Source organism: Rissa tridactyla, chromosome 2 (genome assembly GCF_028500815.1).
Source record: "Rissa tridactyla isolate bRisTri1 chromosome 2, bRisTri1.patW.cur.20221130, whole genome shotgun sequence".
Lineage (NCBI taxonomy): Eukaryota > Metazoa > Chordata > Aves > Charadriiformes > Laridae > Rissa > Rissa tridactyla.
In genome coordinates this window covers 91488207-91511568 of record NC_071467.1, presented here as the reverse complement: position 1 = coordinate 91511568, position 23362 = coordinate 91488207, and the positions used below count along the sequence as shown (strand labels likewise).

Sequence of the window (23362 nt, the reverse complement as noted above, 5' to 3'; positions counted from 1 at the left end):
ATTTAGAAATATCTTTTACTCCAGTCACTTATAAAAGTTTGGCCTATCTTTTGTTGTTGTGGGTTTTTTTTTTTTTTTTTTTTTTTTTTGAGGCACATTGGAGAAGACTGAGGTATGGTTCAGCAGTTTTATCACACCTAAACTGAAGGGAGCTGAAAAGAGGTACAACATCCTTTTCTCCTGAATGTGGACTGGGTAGCACCTCCTCCCTACCTTCCTCCTGGTCTGTCCGGAGTGGTTTGACCTTCAAATTTCTTAGGACTCCAAATACTGGACTTCCTGAGCTTCTCCCATGGAAGAAGTAAGGTCCATGGAGGCACCATGAACATTGCAGAACACACCTTCTGGGAACTTTCAACACAAGACAGCCCATTAGGGGAATACAGACACACACATCTGCACTTCTGATGGACGAGCGGGCAGAAAGAGGACCTGAAGACTTGTAGAGTCAGAACAAACTGCTGCAGGCAGAGCTGTTCCCTCTTTCTACCTCAATGATCTGTAGTTTCTAGGAGAAGCCTTCTGACCACCCCATGAGCTGAAGAGCGAGCCAAGACTGGCCTCTTTGGGCTGCCTCAGCGCTGTGTTTGGTGAGGGTTTCTGGGACCATGAACGTGCCTTCTTTTGGGTTGCCCCTTGGTGCAGTTGGGGCATATCCTGCCAAATTAGGGGCAGGTGGGGGCACACATACACGTGGCGACCGATGAGATCCGCCATGCTTTAGCTCGTTTCCCGACTCGGGCTGCCCCAGCTGCTGAGGGGCTGTTGAGGTCACCTTCTTCCCAGCTACCTAGTGGTGGAACAGCCCCTCCCCTCCAGCAGGTTTATCCTTAACGATCAGAGGCTTTCTTCAAAGAAATTGTTGCCAAAGCTCCCTTTTCCACCATCCAAGCAGCTCAACAGATAATGTCTGACTCATATCTTACCCAACGCATTTATTTTGCTTTTAAGTGGTGTGACCAGCTCTAAGAGTATTATAACTGATCTGTCTCACAGTTCAATGGTAAGACAATTTATTAAGGCTGTATTTTCAAAATATAATTTTTGTATGTTATTTAAAAGAACAACAGAAAGTGTTCTAGCAGTTCAAACTTCTTGCCTTTCAAGCCTGTGAACTGTTCTCTAATTCTTCTCTTAAAAATGACTGAACAGGAGCACTAGATTTAATTTTTTTCTACCTCTTACTATTTTACATGCCTTTAACTGTTCCCTTTTTAAACTTAAGAGAGATAATCTTTTCACTATCCCTTCTTATGTGGAAGATAAGCCAGGTCCCAGAACACTTTGGCAGGATCTGTACATGGGGTTGCCCACGTACAGAAATCCTGCAGGAGAGATGTGGCAGAACACGTTCTGACAATATAGTGGGAAATTTTTGAAACTGTTTTTTTTTCTGGCTTAGCTCAACACGTTCTCATTTCATAACTGTGTGTCACAGGACAGCTGTTCCAAAATCTGTTGCCCTTTAACATCCTATTTTATTCAGAATAACATCCGTATTTGATTAACTACTATTTCTCATTTGCATCTTCATCGTCTTAAGGTACACAGAACATTACAAAATATGCCCTTGTTGACAGGCTGCTTACTTATGGCATTACAATACTGACAGTGTGCCTTTTGTGGCATGTTTTTTAATCCTGAGGCAAAAGGTAATATTGAAAACATACATCATGCCATTATTAAATCTTCCCACTCTGGCAGATTAATTGACCTTTGAAAATTGACAGAGAATTCGTGTCTATGACTCTGACTTTCTATAACCACAGTTAAAACAACGGTGTGGATTCCATTAATTTCTGTATAAATTTCTGCTTATTTCTCTGTGCAACTAAAATTCTGATCAAAAGAATGAAACCTTTAATATGTGCATTCACTAACATTCATTAGTAGCTAAGGCCATAATTTTCAGCACTTTTTAAAATTATAGATTTCAGGGAATGATGAAGAATTACATACAGAAGAACATGCTGCTTTTCATGTTTCCTTAATCTCGGAGTTTTACTGGGGTTCCTGGTTCTGCGTGTTACTAAATTTACAATAGTGATAATAATAATAAAATCTTTTAAAACTCCCTAGATACATCTCACTCAGACGAAACTTTTTTTTTTTTTTAACTGGTAAACATCTGACTGTAAGCTGTTGTTTTTTTGTTTTTTTTTGGTTTTTTTTTTTTTTTTTTTTTTTTTTTTTTTAAGAGAGCACTTCAAAAGAAAAAAAACATATGTTGTAGCTGGCCTTTGTTATCCAGTTAATGAAGAAACTAATTCATTGTTTGGACAGGCCATTGAGTAAAAAGTAGCTGTATTTTTTGGGGGGAGATCAAGTGCTTAATACAACACATGATTTGTATCAGCTTTGATTTGTAGGAAACATATAGTGAATCCAAAATAATTTCAAAGTAAATATATTAGAAAGCTTATGGAGATTGTCAAAAGAGATATTTTTAAAAAAGACTGCATAGCTACTGTTGCTCCCAAACATCACATGAAATATTTTGTTACTTCAAGCACACAAAATGTCAAAAGTAAAAATGTTCTTTATGGAAGAAAGCATAATAAATTCTGTAAAGTCCTAGAGACTGTGCCACTTGTGGAGAAATTGAGTACAGAGGTTGCAGTTTTATTGTTAGTTTGCACAGAACTGTATTTTGCTTAAGACAAAGTTCAACGGCATAGCGAGGCAGAAATAAACAGAAGCAACCCATTTAATATGTACACTCACAGCTTTCATGTAAGGGAAGAGTAAAGACAGAGGGCTAGGTTTAGCAAAGAGCACTGCTGCCGGACAGCGAGATGGGCAGCGCCTGGGGAGGCTCTACTGTACCTGGGGAAGGCGTCTGTGCCTCTGCCAGCTTCTGCTTCGAAGAGCTGGTGTGGACTGGCCTCTGCTAAGAACCAGGGTGACCCTCAAATGCCCACTCAGAAACCTTCTCTCTCCTTTCCATGTGCCTCCCGTGCTCTTTGGATTTGCCTTCCCTTCCTGGTGGTGCCTCCCTTTCTCAGCCCATGGCTAGGTGGAGGTCCCAGCCGTGTCTCTGGGCTGAAATCAGCATTTTTGCCTCCTCTTGGGCCTCAAGCTGTTCTGAGTAGAGGCTCAGCACCCTCAGATAGTCCTCAACTCCCCCGGCAAGCACTGCCAGGAGACAGGGAGACATGAAAACGTAACCTCACTTCGTAGGCTAGTGACAAAGGTTGCAGCAGTGAGGGCAGATGGGAAACCCTGAGATCTTTCCAAAGTGACAGTGAAGCAACGGTGAAGTTTTGTGTTTATTTTTTGTTGTTTGGTTTTGGGGGGTTTGTTTGTTTGTTTAATTAAACAATCCAAAAACCCTACAGAAATAAAATCAGTTAGTCATTTTGAGGAATGGATTTTGTCCCAGCACATCTAACAAGTCTCAGCAAATGTGTAGAAAGCAGAGATCAGTAAGTTCTTTACAAGTAGTGCAACAAACTATGAAAATGTATTTTTGGAACATAAGAAGCATTGCGAAGTTATAAAAGCAGCATAAGTGATGACAGGAAATTAATGCACACTCTAAATCTTTAGTTTTGGATAGCTGGGTGTTGGGAGCCAGAGATGACAGAAAACAATTTAAACTCTAAAATAATAGTTTCTTTTTGGAAACAATATCTTTTGGAAGCCATAAGTGGTTATCCTCCAAAGCAGTGTTGCTTATAATTTCCAAAGCAAAGAAACTGCTTGCAGATCAACAGCAAATTGGTAAACAATTGCTCCAAGATAGGTATCAAACACAGTTCCCAAAAAAATGAACACGAAACCAAGAAACTGATGAGTTCAAAAAAACCACATTCTGTATCCACCTACAGGGAGTAACTGAGAAAAATCAAAGACATGCACAACCTTTATTTCCCCATCAGAATTTTGGAAGGCTGGTGGAACTAGGGCTGGTGCCCTGCTTCATAATTGGAAGAGAAATGTTCCCAAACAACAGTATCCAGCAGAGAACATGGAATTCCCCAGGCGGAGCCGCTACCAGCCAGATTAGCCGACCTGTGCTGTAGAGGGAAATTTGAATCAGCTTTCCAGGATATCTAAGTTTATAGAGGAACTGGGAAATTACTCTAATTAACATGAGGCAAAATTGAAGCTCAAACTTAAAATACCAACCAGCCCAAGAAGCACCAAGGAAACTAACAGCAAGAAGCTAGCGCACAAAGCATTAAAGCAGTAATTTCAAATAGAGATGACTAATAAATCTGAGTTACTACAGTTAGATTTACCACCAGTAGTCAATATTGATATGTCACAGCTCTTTCCACATGAAGGCATTGTGTATTTGGCTAAAACTATAATTGTTCTCAGATGAGGAAACCTAAAGTGAGGATGAATGAGACTATGAAATCTGCAGAATGCTTTCAAGAGATGCCAAACAGATCAATGTCATAAAAAGGGATTGATTTAGACAACAAGATTAACACCCAGAACTATGAAGCACTGTATCTCATATCCAAATAAAGAAATGGAAGATTTAGTAAAACAAATAACTGCAGAAATCGGCACTTACTGACCAAGTTAACGTATACAAACAAAGATAATTGATACGAGCAAAGTTTTATATCAAGATTCAATTTACCAATTAAAGAAATGCAGCACAGACCCTGTTGTCAAACTAGGATGTCTTCTCTCATTGCCCTTGTTTGGCTTTGCCATCAATGTCACCGTAAAGACAAAGTGCAGATGAACACAACACAAGTATCACGTGATTTGACAATTATTACACCAGGAGACTCAGAGAAATAGTGAGTATAATAATATACAACTTATGTGCTTGACAACTTGGTGTACATACAAGTACAGACAAAGATTTTGACCAGGGTTGCAAAAAAGAATCCAACATATTTTTGGAAAAGAAATAATCTGTTATAACTTCCACACACCCCAGCCCAAAAGAAGAACCTTGGCATATCCCAACTCCAGCCTATGTAAGAAGTCTGAGTGGGTGAGTCTTGAAACGTGGAAGGAATTTTAATGTCACAAAAGGCAACAACTGCATTTACCATAGTAAACTAGATTGGTTCATCAAAAGTCTGTATGTTAAGAACTAAATTACAGATTTTCAACTTGATCAGTATTACCATGTTCATATATGGATGCGAAGGCTGGAAATGCATCAACGATAAAAACAGGTGTCAGTATGCTTCTGAAAGAAAATAGTTAGGCATTTAATGGAACAAACCTCTGGCAAGTGTCAGGATGAATCTGATAGCTTCACAACCAAAAGTCATCCAGAAAAGCAGGAAGACATTTGTAGGATACGCGTTAAGAACGAAGATAAAGGATCTGCTAGGAGAGTGATATATAGGGGACCAGGCCCAAAAAAACACTATTCAGCACAAGAAAAATGCATGGGGCTTCATAACACAGAGGACAAGCAGAGAGCAGCCAGAAACAGATGGGAACAACAGGGGTCTTGCTTGTGCCTGTAGCACATCTAATAGGAATGGTTCACCTGTGATGCAGGCTGCGCTAAATTCTGACTGGACTGAACTCTGGTAATTCACAACTCCTCTGCTGGTACATTTGCTCCTAAATGGAAGGAGGGAGTAAAATGGAGATGATGGGGCTGTGGCTGTAATTGTGACCCTTATGACTTTACTGACCAGTGTTGCTAATTCCTTTCTCTCTGTTAACTCATAACCAGGAGTAACTGCAGTAAACATCTCCATTCACCAAGAACTGCAGCTCTCACTGATGTCCAACCCTTCATCTGCAGCTCTTGTCCTTGCTGTTTCCACCTGGGCCACATGTACTCAAGCCCAGAAGCAGGCAGTAGGAAAGCTCATCTTCGCTCCCTTCCTCAGAGGGAATGGGAAAGCACGTGAACGAGTAATAAGCCAAACAACTGTATCACTTGTTAACCATACTGTTTGTTAGCAATAGCCCCTCCCAGTGCACCAGCTTACTTGCATGCAAATCACCACTGGTTAACTAGAGGACATTTCCAAGCAAAAACAATTAATGCGATCTGACCGTCCTTGGCAGCTATTCTTGCAGGGCTTTTATCACAAAGCAGGAAGGACAAGGGTGTTCATTTTCAATCCCCTTTGGAAAAGCAGCTCCAGCTCAGCTTCCTCATAGTGTAATGGAAGGCGCAAACTCTCACTGCCTCAGGGAGAACATTCCCAGGCTGTGCTCCTTCACACACTGACCACTGCTGTCCAGGAGCATCCTACGTTTGTGACTCCTGACCTCAGCTTCATTCCAACCATTTACCATAATACGGTGCTGTGATTACATGAAACGTATTCTGGAGTTCCCCAAGGCAACATAAATGACAAACCTGCTCCAGTCTACCCATTTGGAAGAGTGCAATTGCATCAGATGAAGCAATTAGATGTTCTAGCTAATCTCTAAAATTATACCTAGAGATTGGATTTTTATTTGAGTGACTACTCCCTCATTTACATGAAAATTCAGGACAACTAAAAGCAAGTGAGATTGTAAAGCGTACTAACAGTTTAGCTCATTGCTATGAGAGAAACTTGACAACATGATTGCAAAAGAATAACCTGCCATAATTTGTCTTTCAAGGATCTACACCCTTGTTATGGCCTGAAGACTAAGACAACCAAGACAAAACTAAGGCATGGATTGTCTGTCTGTTTGAAAGGATACCCCTTCCCTCAGTGTAACTGAGAAAAAGTCTCTCTCCTTGGGCACTTGGTAGACTCTTGCCCATGTTCTTCATATGCTAAACTGGGATTATCACTTCCACACTTACATGTTGAGGGGCCAAGTAAATCCCTCCACTATCTTATTTTTACTGGGACTGACCTCCAAACAGAACAGGAAATCTCTTTGTAAGCAAATTCCCATAACCAGTCCCCTTGCTGTTTAGTCTGCATTGGATTAAGCAGCGACTTGCTCGCTTCTTTGATTGGCAACCATAGTACTATAAAAACAAATGTACAGAGCAAGTCTCACCAGAAAAGCCTCCCAATCTGCAGACCTTTTCAGCTTTATTTGGACTGAAACTTGATGATAGCTCCACTAGACAGGAAACACTCACCCCTCCTTTCTAATATGGCACTACCAGGAGGACACATTTTCTCACAGACCGAGTAGGAGAGCGGAGAAGGGGGGGAAAGAGCAGGAGCACCAGAGACCTGCTATAATACATGACTCAAATTCAAACTGTTGTAAGAGGCAGAAGCTGACAACACTGGAAGCTAGATATTTATTTATCCAAAAGTTAATTCTTTGATTGATAAAAACCCATGGTTTATACCATACTTGAAATTGGGTGAGATATGGAAAAAACAAAGCATCCCAGACATTTTAAGCTTACTCGCCATACTGTGGAAGTGGGAAGGAGTAGACACTTAAGTAGTGAAGCGTTTTGCTTTTTTCCTCACTGGATATAGCACACTGCTTGTTAATGGCCCTTTGCAATACTGGATTTTGCATCAGGACCTGCCCCCAGGTGGTTAGGGCTCCACCTTTCCTGGTGCTGTAGGAATTCACAGGCATGCAGAAGGGGCAGTCCAGCATCTACCACTGACAGAAAATCTTAAGGTAGGTGTACATGAGACAGAAAAGGAGTTAGGTGTGTTACCCTGATATTCAGTAGTACATCTATTAAGACACGCGATATTTACGCGAGGGGACCACAGACTGAAAAGTCACGAGAATTAAATATTTCTTTTTGAGGCCAAATCTGGGATATCACATAGTTGAGCTGGCGTTAAAGAAAGGAGCCACCAGCAGGTGCGAGGTGCAAGTCCTGCCTTCCTTAGACTTGCATTCTGTGCATTTGGCCCTGATGTCTAACTTAAACCTCATCAGTCATGCCAGTTTATTGCCCCAGCTGCTTGCCCAAACATGACCTCTGCTACATATTTGATACTGGCCTATGTGTTGGAAAGATGTGGATTCACCTCCTACTACTACCAGTGCAACCATGGTTGCGGAATACATGCAAGAACTGGGAACTATACGGGCAGACACATGTACGTGCACAATTCATCCAAGTCTGGATGGCCACAGACAATATTTCTCCTGACGTTTTGGCGCTGAGATAAAAGAAAGATCAGTGACAGGTTTGAAATTGTGCAGCCACCTACCTGTGCATGACAACGTGCCTCCAGAGAGTCCTGGTGCTTTGAGAACGGTGAATCTCAGTTCCACATCTGAGTCAGCAAGGCATTTGAGCTCCATCTGGGTGTGCTAGATGCTGGTCCCCAGCTATACTTGACCAGGCTAGACAAGGTCCAGACTGAGTTCTCCTACCTAAAAGTCCAACAGTAAGGACACAAATAAAACTGCGAGATTCTCTAGCTTTTTTAACTAGAGATAGTGGAGGTGGTCACTTACTGCAAAGCAGTAGGGTGTTAAACCCAGGAAGCACCTGGAATGCCATGAGCTCTTCCTTCTCTTTCCCAGCCCCAGATATGCTCTTACTCTTTATCTCACTTGCCTTCTGCTGGGTCTCTTACCTGCTATGTTTCACATTTGCTGTGTTGTTGATCTCCCAAGTTTTCATCGTCACAGAGTGAAAAGCAAGAAGTGGGAAATGCCTCCATTACATTCACATGATTTATTTTACTCTGAAGCACAGTTGCCACACCTGCTTTCATACAAGTCACCTGAAGGCAGTTAAAAAGATAAAAAAAAAAGTAATGTGTGTTCCTGAAAGAAATCACCATTCCTCTTCCCTTTGTTAGCACTGACGTAGTGGTCTCGTGTTGGCCTGAAGGTGTAGGGTACCTTAGTCAGTCCCTTTTCTCATGAACATCAGCTCCTGTACAAGATGGTCATGGGCTGGTTTTGCAGATCAGCCACTGAGCTGCTTCCGTGAAAAAGAAAGAAAAAGACCAGTTAGAGTTCTTGCTTAGTTTTCTCTGATGTCTGAATGGAGCCTTTGCTGGAGCTGCCAACAGCTGGTAACCACCAGCAGGGCTGCTTGCGCCGCTTCCTCCCAGGCAGCCCTGGGGATGGCTGGATCCCTTCATGGGATGACATAACTCACTAAACCTGCAGAAAGCTATACCTGCCAAGAGGAGGGTAAAAAAAGAAAAAAAAGAAATCTTTATGGCATTTCAGGAAGTTGAATGGCCTCAGCCAGAGGCCAGCGATGCCAGAACTGCCACAAGAGAGGGCAGGGCTCGTGACCGAGGGGTGTGGGGCAAGGGAGCAGGGCTTCCCCTTTTTGGCAGCGGGAAGGGATCATGCCAGTTCGGCTGCCCCTGGAAGTGCAGTCGAAGCCTCCTGCCAAATGCCCGGATTGCCAGGCCAGAGGAAGGCGAGGCTGCAGCGCTCCCAGGCCCTCCCTGCTGGAGCTGGTGCTGAGCCTGGCACCCCTGGGGTGTTCCCCGGGACAGGCGAATGGCACAGCTGGCTGGGCAGCTGGACACTGGGGATGTCGCCTTGCCCAGCTAAGAGAGGCAGGTCTACCCCCTGCAACAGAGCATCAGCTTTGTCTGGGGAGACCTCCTGATGCCCTAGACTAGATAACCACCCTTGCCTCCTGCTTGGAGTGCAGCAATGAGGGGATATGTCTCCCCTCTGGCAGAGGGAGGACCTGAACTCAAGTTTCCTCCTATCATGGATGGATTAGACTGAGGTGAAACCACTGTTTCCACCTACTCTTTTTTTTTGTGATCATGGGAAAATTGGGGCTTCTCAAAGCATGTCTGTCAGAGTTCTCATTTGTGGATGCCATCGGGGGCTAAACATGAGCTGGGTGTCTACTTACTGAGCTCAGGAAGGGAAGGGGGGAAAAAAAAAGACGACAGACAAAGCAGAGGCAGTCCCAGGCATGCCCAGGAGCAGACCTTCGGGCACCTCAGGAATTTTACTGGCAGGAATGTAGGCACTTGCAGACTTCAGACGCCTCCAGGGTTAGGCAGTAGCTGAACAGGGGTTTTGAGGATCTAAATATTGGCCGCAAATGCCTACAGAGGCAGCTAGGCAGAGCTTACATGCCTAAACCTTTTTTGTGGCTCTAGCCCTAAACTAATATTATGGAAAATACCAGCAATTATTAGGGACTTCTTATCAGATTGGATACATATTCCCTTTGCATAACTTTACCATGGCCTCATTCATGTGGTGCTTAGAGAGGATGAATACCTGTTCTGCATGAGTAATTATGCCAAAGGCTCATGTGAGGGAGGTAGTTTATGACCGCTGAATAAGGCCAGCTATGTTTACCTGTACAGCTTCATCACTTAAAATTGGTCTTACGGCTAAATCTCCCTTGCCGCTTCGTTTGCCTGATTGCAAACAGATCTCAGAATGTGCAGTTGCAGAAAGATGATTGATGCCAAGATGCTGCACTGAAAAGGAAATATTCTTTTAAGTGTTATCACGTCCATGAGCATAAGCAAAGCCATGTCACGTGACAGAATGTAAATAGAGCATTTCTTAGAAAAGCCATTTATTTGCCTCCATGATTTATTATTCAGTGACATGTAGGCTATTTTTTCTTTGTTATTGGCACTCATGTTCATAATAACAAGGTACTTGACTTGAAGGTATTTGGCCAACCTTTCCAAAGTGCTATGTAAGCAGTAATCAGAGAGAGCTAGGTTCGTGAGTCAACAAATTGCTCTCCCATGCTGATCAAACAGTCTTGGCATCTCTATAAAAAAAAATACTAAACCAAATTTTGGACTAGCCTACCCAGTTCTCTCTCTGAAATTATTTATTGTATTTGCATTTGGCAGAGTCCAGGCTTAAAATAACCAAAGGTGCCAGTTGTTTTACTAATAATATTTTACATGTGATTTTCATTTATGTTTAGAAGGATAAATGAGATGGCCAGTTAGCCTCCACAGCCTTTGTTGCCATAAATTGTGTTTCATTTACTCAACCTAGGGACAGATGCGTCTCTCATTTTACACCACAGCTCCACAGCCTGCAGCAGAGAGCAGTCTAATACTTGGTTGGGTCAGTAGAGCTGAGGTGTATTTTGGAAAGCTTTCACTCCAACCCACACAGGGTTGTTACTATTAAAACAAGCAACAGTCAGATCCACTGCACAAGCTGCAGGCTTTAATAGGAGGAGGAACTCAAATCTAAGTGGGACTTGTACTTGACTTCTATCATCTATGTTCGTCATATGTGCTCACAAATCCAGGCCCTGCACTTGAAACATATATTCCCACACTTAGTCTTGCTACTTCACTGTGTAAATGAATGCCTCAAAATGAAATATATGTATTTTTGTGTCACCGTACTGCTACTGTGTGTGCAAAGTGAGTAGGGCTGCATGTATAATTGCATTTATTTCCAGCATGACTGCTGAATTGGAAATATTTTGGAACCTTGGATTAATCCGATGCAAACCCCCCCCCCCTTTTTTTTTTACATGAAATGAAATTACATGAAATGAAAAAAAGACAAAACATTGTTTTACATTGAAAAGCTCCTTCTGACCCGCAAAATGAAACACTTCATTTTTGGACACATGTAGTAAAAGCAAAGGAGATGAAAAGACTAGATTTCACAAAGCAAGAAGTGGTGTTCTCCTTTTCATTCAGTAGCCTGGACGCAGGAAATACATCCTTTGACTTCCTGAGGTGTTTGAAGCCACTGTCTCTCCTCCCTGGGGATGCCACTCACCATCCCTTAGGTTAAGGGGGACAAACAGGCTGTGACTTTCCACACAGTCCTCCAGCTGGGCAGCTTTCCTCCACACTGCCTGTTTTGTGCTGTCCCAAATGTGGAAGCCACGGGTGGGGGTATGAGATGAGGTGCCAGTGCTTGAAGTAGCTGCCTCCAAAGGAGCAGGTTACCCTGCCACAGGCGAGATGTTCCCCCAAGGGACAGCGCTGGGGGTGGAAGCGCTTCCAGCACCCTCCGTTTGGTCATATTTCGGTTTGCCTGTGTAATTAGATGTTCCCTGAACCCAGAGGTTGCTTATTCTCAGGGAGGGAGTCCTTCCCATCAGGCTACACAGTTATGCTGCTTTTAAACCAAAGGGTTACTTCAGCGTTTGGTTTCTACCAAAGTGCTGTTAAAATATTTTCACTTATTGCAGGACCACAAACATCTGTTAATTATGGGGCCAGGGTTTATTTATTTATTTATTTTAATAGCTAGGTCTTATTGGCCTTCACTTAAGGACTTTTGAATATTTTACCCCATATAAAGACTGCTGTGTTGAAAAGTGCTAACAATTGCCATCATGGGAGTCTTGGACTCAAAGACAGTTTGCAGACCTCATTAAGCCAATGAGCTTGCCAAGTCCACTCTTTTCCGTCCAGTGGAAGCAACACTTAAGTCCCTTCATATAGCAAAACAGCTGCCAGCAACGGAGGCTGCGTAACATGGGCAGAGAGAGCTAAGCTTACCCAGGGAGGCTTGTCTTGTTTGGTACCAGAAGAGAGCGGCTCACCTGGGAAACAGAAAGAGCCGTGAGAAGAACCTGAAAAGGAGCAGGATGGCAGAGCTTCTTTAACACGGGGCTGATCAGTAAAGCAGAGTCAAGATCTCCAAGACAGTAAAAACTCCTGGTTGTCTTGTGTCCCAGGAAACATGACTGCTGTATAGTGTGTGTCAAGGAGCAAGTTACAGTGATAAATCTTGACCAATGCAAAGCAAGACTGGCAAGGTCTTCTAAGCCCAGCTAGTGATGAGCTAGCACGCTAAAAGATCTGCATCATGCCACTGAGGAGTCTTGCGTGCAGGAGGAAAGCAGATCTCTGAGAAGTTTCGAGAAAGTAAGATAAGCAGAACCAACTCTTCAAAGAGTGGCAAGATGCTCCAGGCATTCAACAGATCCAAAACCAGACTACATATTTGCATATGAAGGTAGGAAAATGCCTCAGGTTAGACAACAGTGTTTCTATGCATGTAACTTTTTTCAGCTGTTTGCGTGAAGGGCGCACTACAGGCACCCAGCTACATCAGTTCAAGTGGAGCAGATCAGTCTTCCATTATCACAGTAACACGCACAGAGCAAGACTAGTCTAGGAGCTTCCAGTCTAAAAATCTGAGACACATAGATCATAACAGTGGCATTTGTATTTTATCAGTTAACTCAAAAATAAGAAGGCAACGCGTAGATTCACGAAAGAGTTGAGGCTATTGAGTTCAGCGCTATTTGGGCACTTTTTATCTGTGAGGCAAAGGAAAAGCGCTGAAAATTCGTGACAGGTATCCTGATTCCCAGGCCAGTGCTGCCCACAAGGTTCATCCTTCCGCTCAGTTGTATTATCCTCAGTGCAGGATGTTTTCAAACACGAATATTTTCAAAGGGCAAGTCCCCTTTCCACTGTACTTGCAGTGAAGTTACAAAGATGAACCCTCATGTTAACTCAGCACAGTCCCTCAGGATTTGTTTGGCCAAACCCACTCTATTAGATTTAGGATTCTCCCTGCATTGGTATTCAACCATACATCCTTGCAAGCACTAATCCAGTATAAAAGACAGAAATGGCCCAAACACAATTCCCAAGAAGTGCGATGTAAGTGAATACCTCATTGTGGCATGGCCATTAACAACTGTTATAGAAAAAAAGAAAATAAACCAAGATTTGCTCTGGAACACAAATGCATGATAAAATCCCTGCGTGCACCTTTTTGAGACATTGTTTTTACATTTAATTTACAGTTTCCAAGTGTTTATCTCTTCAGGTGGGATTTTACATATTGACCATGGGTAGAACACACCCCCTTTTATAATTCGCTTATCTTACTTAAATAGGAGACAGATAGTGACTTCTATACGTTCTCACACCTTGCTAATAGAAAACATTGATGTATTGAAAATTTCCTTATCGCCTTCAGTTCCCACACAGGTGTTCTTGGTGATAAACTACTGAATGATATAAACAGTGATTTCATGTTAAAAGTAACAATCGGTCAATAGGAAAATAAAAAAATAATTAAAAAACCCCACAGAAATAAAACCACATTTCCTGAGTAGGATTTGGAACTGAAAATACTCAAATACGGGAGCATACATGTGAATTTTGCCACTGTGACTGTGAAGCACAGTCTCTAGGACTTCTCTTTAGTAATGTTTGCTCTCACCTCTCACAACCCGCAGGCATCTTCTCTTGCATTTTGAGATCTTGATGGGCGACTCAGAGATACGACAAGGAACAGTATGATATTCCCTCTGCTTTAGCCAATGAAATGAAAATTGAAAGAAAATATTTATCTGTCCACTGATGGATTTATCTCCAAGGGTGTTATCATAAAACAGCTCTTCTGCAACCATTCCTGAACAACACTGGCAGGAGAGTAATTCTGGAAGAAGAAACATTTTGTCTGAGTTAGCTCTATCCATTTTCAGCTAAACTGCTAGTTTTCCTGTGATTTTTCTTTAAGATGTAATAGGGAGCAACTAAATGTATTTTAACGAGCTTACAGTCTTACCTGTGTTGCTGCCATTGTGCAATGTTATATTGAATCACCTCAGATACACACAAAATTGTAAGAATTTATGCTGTATGGTGCCTTTGAGTGTTTTCGGTTTTGTATCCCCAGGAAAACTTGTATTCTCTAATCTTTACCAGTTTCTTCCGAACAGACTACTAGACATCTAAAAAAAGTCAAATACACACCTGCTATTATAAAAGTGCATGGCTAAGTCTTTGCTCCTGCGAAGGCCACGGTTTTCTGGCCAGTGTCATTAGGGACAAAACTGGAAACCCCAGCACATGATGATGTTTTTTGAAAATCCAGCCTCTGGCAAGTTTCCACCATCTGCATTTGTTATCCAATGCTGGGATCAACTAAGATTAATAATGCATAAAAACTTTCGTGAAATGTAGGGGAATAGAGTATCATTTTAACAGAAGCAGGAATTCAAACATACATTTAGTTTCACAGGAAACATTCCAAGATTGCCTCTAGGGCTTTTCCAGAGACACATGGCCTTGCATTCCCTGACAGGACAGGGCTCTGGTTTTGCATTTATTCATGTGGCACTATCAGGCTTCAGTGGCTGCACTCAGCCAGGCAGGCTTCACCCCTGCTGGCCAAGAGTACCAGACTGCATTGCCATTCTCTTATCAATTCCCTGTAAAGTTTCTGCCAACTTGCCAGGTATAAAAGTACTTCCAAAAAGTGGCCATTTTGCTTGAGGGGAAAAAAGGAAATAATTTTTCTCAGTGTCTTATAGATTATTTCTATAAGACTATCTGGTAATTGAGTCCTATTGAGTAGGGTAGTCCATCTTTCTTAGATTTTGGAGGTACTTTTTTGTATTTAAAAACATTGACAATACCAGACCTCCTAAATTTTTCTTATTTATGCCTTGCATGCTTTCTGTAATTATTTTATGTCCTAATCTGCCTCCACAGTGGAAATGTCTTGGCGGGCCTTTCACTTGTGTTCCACATCTAGCTGTGTACCCAACTTCTGAAAATCAGAGTTAGACATCTAGTTAATAAGTTGGTTTTACTAGTGAGACGATAGTTTAAGGAAGAGATTCTTTGCCTTCCTTTTATCAAAGCCACAGTAATCTTGGATATTTTCCATAAGGTCAACTGTTGTCTGAATAGGTTTCTTTTGGCATTTATAGGAGTAACCAAATTAAAGACAAAGGTTTCCAAACCCACAGTGTGTGATTTTTCACTAATGGCAGGTTTCAGGGGATCTCAGCTTCCCAGTGTTTCCAGTTTCTCTATGTGATATGCAGAGTACCAGTACATAGGTGCAGCGTGCTACAGTAGCACCCTTACAATATCTGTTTAGCAAGTATTGCTTTCTCAAACACTCTCATAGAGGGTTCTTCACTCAAGATGGATGGAAGTAGCAGTTGAGATCACCAGCACCACTGGCAGAACAACTATTCCAAGATCAACTGTACAGAGTACCAAATAGCCCTTGATTATTCCTAAACAGTCTTGATAAGCATCAGATGTGCTTAACAATTCTCAATAAATCTCTTCATAGGGTCAGGACCCCATAGTATAATTTCATATGCATTAACCAAAATGGAAAAAAGCTCTTGAAGTGTCTTTGCATTCTTGAGACCCATTGCATTATTTTTATCTGGAATAGCCACAAGCCATCACATAGTTTTTATTCTTGCTACCGTTCTTGTAACATGAGTGTTGGCTGTGGATCACACTCCAGCACCACCAGTACCATCTCATGTTGTTGACTCTTCCTTACTTTGCCCAGTCAGGGTCCAGTTGGATGCCACCATCTGTCAGAGTCCACAAGGAGGCATGGGGTCTAAGAGTGGATTCTCATGAGAAAGACGGCAATGTGAACAGGAAATGTCCCACCAGGAATCCCTTCTTGGGACAGGCTCCTGGGGAAAGAACAAACCCTTATTGTCACTATTGCAGTTTTAACTTGGTATTCTTGTGCTCATCCTTTGATTCATTCTCTCTCCCCCCACTCTATTCCCATCCGACGGGTGGGAAACAGGATATTTTGTGAAATTCTTTCCTTCCTGTGTGGGTCTACATGACATCTTTAATTAGCAACTCTCTGCAATGGAAGTGAAGAAATAAAAAGCACAACTGTCCTGCTGAGGAGATCATAATAAAGTTGCTTTTTGAACAGGTATCTAAGGCATCACTTTCTGCCACTTATGAAGACCATTGATGTTAATATTTAAAAATAACACACACACACACAAAAAAAAAATTAAAACACACTTCCCTGCAGAATGAGTGGTCAGGAAGGGCTTTACAAACATTGTCCCTCTTTGTGTCACACTGAAGAAGCTGGGATGCAAAAGAGTAATGGGAGGGAGACCTCTGTCTGCTTCCCCAGGCAGCGTTCCAGCCAGCTGGCACCCACCATTTCATCTGGAATGAGTAGGAACACTTGTTTCTTTAAGAAGTTTACCCTGGGACCCAATCAGAGTGGTGTGGCCTTCTACAGACAACCACTGTGGTTGCAAGGACTCTTCTGACGGTGGGATTTGACACTATGGAGGAACAGACAGCAGTGCAACTTTGGAAGAAGATCCAAGTAGAAACAAGCCTGGCAAATGCAGAGGACCTGGACCTGATCCTCCCCTGCCTTGCTCTGTAGGATGGTAGGTGTTAAATGCTATTAAGCCTCATCTGGCAGGACCGTCCTTAAACACCAGTGGTTCAAGTGATAGCCCCCAACTTCTGTATGTCCTTATAGGTTTGGCCTATTCCTTTCTCCCAGGCCCACGGAGCTAAAATTTCCTTTTCCCACCACTGGTATGGCTGTACAGCCCCAGGGGACATTAAGATGATCTTAGTTGTTGGTTTTCTTTATTTTTTTCTTTTATCTCTTTTTTTTTTATTAGTTTGATCCTCTGATGTTTTACCTGGCACCTGGAAAAACTCATTTACACCACTACAGAGCAGCATGCACTCATTTTGTGAAAACAAACAGTAACCACACAAGAAGCTAGTTTGGGGAAAAACCATGCTCCGTGTGCCAGTATGGCATTCCTTCAGCACTGAAAGCGTGGGGGTGTGAACCAAGAAAACTGCAGAACGAAGCACAGGGTTGTGCTATTGGACGAGCGTCAGTCATCCCCAAAATGTGCGCAAAGGTTGGTGTGCAAAACTGTGGAGGATCTCACCAGGCTGTATGTCACATCGAAGAAGAATCTCACAGAGAGAAATAAGTGGACACTTTTTTTCATGCTGAGCTTGTGCACCAAATCTCTCAACTGCTATCTCACAGCAACAGGTTTGTCTACAGCTACTTCATAACGTAAAGCGACGAGAGGCACTGCCTCCTGATTCTCATGCAGATCTAATAATGAAACAAGAAAGTGCTTGGTCATATTTGTACTGGAACTGCATGTCCAAAGTGAGGTTTGCACACCCCGATAAATCAGCTTGCAGCAGAAAATAGAAACTGCTACTGGTAGTGACTGAACCCATAACTCTGAGCAAAGATTACTTGTGTGTGAGTATTGCTAATGGCATTAAGTGTCTTTATCACATCTTGTAAAGTGTTATCAATCAAACTACAGGTGTTAAGCAGGTAAAAGCTGTAGCTTGAGGCAACAGATAAGAAGTTTTCCCTTGGATCTTAAGCACTTTTCTCTAGTAGAGCTTTCCTTAGAGAAAGTGTCAGGATATCAAAGGGAAAAAAGAAAGACTTTTTAGGCCTTGGGGCAGAAGCGAGAGGGGATTTTGTATACAATTTTAGCAGAGGCATTATAAACCTCTCAGAATGATTTCCAATACCAATCTCCTCCCCAATCACAAACAGATGTTGCTTATATTTACAAAAGAATCTGCCTTTTTTTTTTTTTAAACAAGAATTTGCTGGTATTATTAACAACTATGGCTTGTGAACTTGTGAAATATGTGTGGAAAGAAAGGCAAGTATATTTGAGCCATGGGAGCTTACCATATACCATAGGTACCCAAAATAAATGGGTGGCAACATTACACTGAGACTTGTTTGCTGTATTGGGATCTAACATGTATCGCTTGGCTTGCTCCAGTCCTGTACCGCAGCAAGTGTTATGCATATTTAATGCACAGAAGGTAAAGAAATCAATTTCAAGGCTATAATTGAAAGCCACTATAAAATTCCACTATTACTGCTATGCTGTAAATTACATATGTTATTGATTCCTCCGGCCTCTTTTACAAGTGAGGTGACTTGGTGGGTTGGGGCCTCAGCCCTTCATCTGCATTCAGACCCTGTCTGAGGTTGGGAGTGAGAATGAATCTCGTGGCCTTACTCTAAGCTGCCATTTGGGCATGCTATAAACCCACCAGCATGCTCAGGGCTCCTGCAAAAGTGGGCTCTGCAGAAAGGGCTGAGGTACCTCCACAGAGCTGCACAAAGAACCTCTCAGAACTGGGCCCACGTTCTCTTTTAAAATGCATGTAGTTCTTTCTGCAAGGGCAGAAACAGCTGCATGCATAGCAAGGAAAAAGAAGATGCCCATGCCTGGCTCTCATTTGAACCACAAGTTTGTATTTTTGAGAGCTGAAAAGAAAAATCCAGAGCAACAAAATTTTTTTTCTGAACCAAACAGTTTTTTCTTAAACAGCTTTCTTTGTACTTTTTTCTTACTCCAAGAAAGAGAGGGAATTATCAAAAAGAAAGATTGTCGTAAGAGGCACAGGTCCTAAACAGCTTAAAACCCCTTTTCACTTCTGTCATCAGTCAAAGGCTTCAACTCGTTTTTAAGACAGATAAAAGCTCTGACAGTCGATTTACAGTCTGAGAAGGGAGGCAGGGATGTACCCAGGGAGCTTACTTGAGGCAGGCACTGGAAAGCAGAAACCAGAAACGTGGCCTCAGATTTCCAGTCCTGAGTTCCAGCTGCCCCACCTGAACTCTAAACCATGGGAACTGCAAGCCAAAACCAATCATGAAAAAGGAAAAAAACCCAACCAATAACGCTCTGCTAGAAAAAAACTTTGCAAAATTCTGTACATGTAAACCAATATCAGAACTATCTACCTCCTACCACCAACCACTGCAGATGAAACAAAGCCAACCTCCTCATACACAGATGCATTTTCAAATGAGCTGATTTTGTGAGGATTTCAGCCAGCACCTGACTTCACCATAGGTTCAATTAAAACATTAGTAATAACTATCTCATATCACAGTGGATGTCTCCTATGGCTTCTCTGCTATCACAAAGAGTGTTACGGTATTTTTTTATCTAATGGTATAACTCTGTTTGCAAAGGCAATGCCCCTGGAAAGGTGAGATTGTTTTTGTGCCCAACTGATGGTGGGTCAAAACTCAAAGCCTAACTCTGAACCCTGTGGACAATAGCCCTGCCTTTGTGAGCCATGGTGTGGCACAGAAATAGAGGAGCTAGCTTTCCAGATGCCTAGCCATAGCATTAAGAAAATATATGCAAGTTAATTCACCACATTTACTACCCTAATCTAACAGTAGTAGATCAGCCCCTGATCTGAATAGCCCTATCTCAGTTACCAAGACTGACTGATTGGAGTAATTGAAGTGATTTTACCTAACGTTTGCCTTAAATGATCTGGCAATCTGATTCAGATAAGATTTCAAACAGTGTCTGTGCTTTTGATCTCAAATTAGCCTCAAGATTAACTCAGGCTTGGTTCAGACACAGTAAAAAATCCCTCAAGTATGTCATGCTCAAGCCCTCTTCCTGATTCCACCAGCTTAATTAAATCTCATCTCAACCCGGTACATCTCTATTGCAAAGTGGTCCTAGGGATGGTCTGAACTGTAGGACAGTGCTGGGAAGCTGAGGGGAGCAGCAAGACAGCACGGTCAGAAACTCCCGTGGCTGAAAAGTAGAGGCAGGAAGGAGAGAGACCTCTCTGCCTCTTTCTTTTAAATGCTGCGATTTGATGGATGTTTTCTGGTCTCTCTGGTGTACAAAGAAAAGTGCCTGTGAGCAATAAGATCAAGAGCCAACATGTCCTTTCAGCACAAGTGACACTAAATTAATTTATACAAGGCACCAGTCAAAAAACATTTCTACGAGTGAAAGCTCAAAGCGAGCCTGAGCCTTTAAGGAGCTTTCCTTCCGCCTTCTGTTCACTTCACAGGACTGCTTCAGACAGACAGAGAAGCTTCTAACATTTTGAAGGCACGCTACACAAGACGTACCATTTCTTTTAACATAAAAAGCCCTGTTTTGTTATAAGTATTTGCTTTTAACAGCTCTGTTTCTTTGTGCATTCCTTTCTCAGGTACAGTACGGGTGCTTCAGGGCAACTCTAAAGACAAATCTCAACAGCGATTTAGGAGCCTAACTACCAAGTATGGTGTGCTTAGCACACTGGTTTTCTAAATAACGTGCCAGCTAAGCAGACAGCTGCCTGTCAGGGTATTTCAAGTTACTTCTGTAACTAACCTATAGAACAAATTCTCCCATGCAGCTTTTTAACAACCGGAGGTGACAATATACCTTTGAAAGTTGTTTTCTAAAGGTATTCTGGCACACATTTCTCCGCTCATGCTTAGGCTTTGTGGTGTTAATTCCCATTTTTAAAAGTGAGGGAGGTATCTAAGCTCAGGTTTTTAAAAGTACCTAGGTATGAATAGCTGCAGATGTGCACCCGACTACCTCAGACTTGCTGAAATCCTTGCCTATAATTTGCAGCTCACTTTTTATCATTTACCCTTTGCTGCTGTTGAAAGGAACAATGCATAAATACTTTGAAAAAGCTGGTCCTAAGTAGCAAAATTACTTCATAAGATGAGTTTGAATTCCCTTAGAAATTCTCCATTTTTTTTTACCTCAGGTCTACAGAAGTGTTTGTACATCACCTAAAACCACAAAGCCTGATTTTGATTAGGCTGTGGGTACCACTGCTAGATTATTATTCTAAGATAGTATCATGGAAAAACTTCAGTTATAACTTAATTAATTTAAACACTATCATTACTTTTGAATGGAAGCATTTTATCCAAGCAAAGGATCACCCCTAATGACTATATTTGTACTGCGGAATAACTATGGCTCTAGGGTTCAGCTAAGGTCTGTAGTCAAAGTTATTGTATTAACACTTATGTTATACTGCTGCCTACAGGTCCTCATTTAAAATTAGGGTGTTAGGCTAACGTATGTTTAAACAAGGCTCCTGTCCCAAAGCTTAGAAAACAAGCAAGATAAGAAAGGTATGTGAGAAGGTACCCAGCGGAACCCATTTTAACTTTTCATGGTTATGTTTGTGTATGTAATTGAATGCATTTCTTCCACTGCCCTGAAGCCACTACAGAGGGGCTGGTTTTGCAGTACAGCTGCGTATGGGAAAGCAATTTAAAAGGAAGAAAGGGATGATGGTGATGCCTGTATTAGGGGTGCTGTGGAAGAAAGCACAGCAATACCTTGAATGGCAGCCCTCCACACAACAGGCAGGTATCTGTTGATCTTTGCTATGGCGTTTGTCACAAACTGTGATTTCCACTTGTGGACAACTGCAAATTTTCTAAAGCAAAAGAAGACATATTTGGAAATTCACACATGTGTAGGTTGTGCAAAGAATATATGGACTGTCTTTTCCTAATTTGTAGTTTACAGATCCCTTACAAATAGCCCAGTGATCCCAGGGGCTTCTCATGTTGCATCTCACTAGTATACTGGAAAAAAGCACATGCCACACATTTCATCAAAATAGAAACATCATTCTTGGGGAAGCTATGGTGGAGAGGGGCAGTTTTCCTCTGCAGTCCATGTACGCAGTTCTTCTTTGGGTAACTGACTCTAACTACTACAAATATATTCTGGATTTTAATATATTTTCTGACTACAGGAAGAAGAGATTTCAACTTAGTGACTGTAGAGGAGCCAGGCACTTCTGCAGGCACTTCCTCTCCTCCTTTACAGAACTTATTGATTTTGGCAATCCAGGATGCCGCTGATTTCAGCTAAAACTAACAGCAGCTGAAATGGTGTTCCTCCATGCACCACAAACCAGCCTTTTTTGCAAAAGGAGATTCCTTTATTTGAACAGTTAGCAAACTGCCACCCCCTAAGATCATGTAAATTAATAGGAATGTTAGCATTTAGCACTCAACATCCTCTGCACCCTGCAGGCTGGATAAGGTATCAGTCATCTCTAATTAAAGTTGTCTGATGCTAGGCAGTCCCCCGTGACTGCCACGATACAGTTCCCTATGTAATTGTTGGTCAATTTGTTGCAATATATCATCAGGATTACTGAATTATTAGCTATAATTACAACTATAGAGTCAATAGCAGTGTCGCAGCAAGGGTAAGTAAACACTACAAAATTATGAGGGATGGGAAAACCTTCCCAATGGCTACAGCATATTTGTAGTACAGAGACCACCCACCATAACGGCTAGGCACAATGATAAATTCCTACTTTGAAAAGGTGGAGTTGGATATTTTCCCCTTAATGGGCTGCAGTCACCTTGGTGACATCCCCTATAAGCTCCTGTCTGGTTTCTGTCCACCAGCTGTGGAGCATGCATGTTAGATGGTTTAAACTCGGTAAAAAACATGCAACCTACCAGACTCAATTTTACAGCCACCACTGTCAAACCATTTGCACAGATCATCCTCAAGGATGCATTTCCAAAGGTCTACAAAAGGAACCTCCCAAAGGTCTGCAGACCATTTTCCTATGCTGCTTCAGTCACTCTAAGTCCCATTTTCAGAAGTGGTCTGGGGCATCATGAGCCCACCTCCCACAGCCTGTCAGACAGACACCAATGCGTCATTCTCCAAGGGCCACCTCCTCAATGAGTATTTAGACATTGGAATCCTGATATGGTTGAATAGTTATGAGTTCTTGGAGAACTCACCCTTTATGTATTTCTGAGAATTGCAATGCAAAGTCCTCTGTGGAAGAGAAGTTTGATAGAAGTGCCTACTGCTTTTCATTGTGCTTTTCAAAGAAGAACATAGTATTTGCTGTTAACACATTGACAAACAGGACAGACACTTTTCAAAACTATTCACAATTTCAAAGAATGCCTTAATTAAAAAAAAAAAAAG

General features: G+C 42.0%; 2 long non-coding RNA genes across 3 annotated transcripts in view; both read right to left on the bottom strand.

The window, feature by feature from the left end:
- Positions 1 to 8204, bottom strand: part of LOC128905507 (uncharacterized) — a 38363-nt gene extending 30159 nt beyond the window's left edge. Inside the window, exon 1 of the long non-coding RNA XR_008464891.1 lies at positions 8088 to 8204. This is a non-coding gene — a long non-coding RNA (uncharacterized LOC128905507). The remainder of the gene's footprint in view (positions 1 to 8087) is intronic.
- Positions 8205 to 8477: 273 nt separating this feature from the next.
- LOC128905506 (uncharacterized) overlaps positions 8478 to 23362 on the bottom strand; it is a 67514-nt gene continuing 52629 nt past the window's right edge. For both annotated transcript variants that reach the window (XR_008464889.1, XR_008464890.1), the window contains exons 2-4: positions 16099 to 16240; positions 14005 to 14223; positions 8478 to 8609 (exon numbers count right to left, since the gene is read on the bottom strand). This is a non-coding gene — a long non-coding RNA (uncharacterized LOC128905506). The remainder of the gene's footprint in view (positions 8610 to 14004; positions 14224 to 16098; positions 16241 to 23362) is intronic.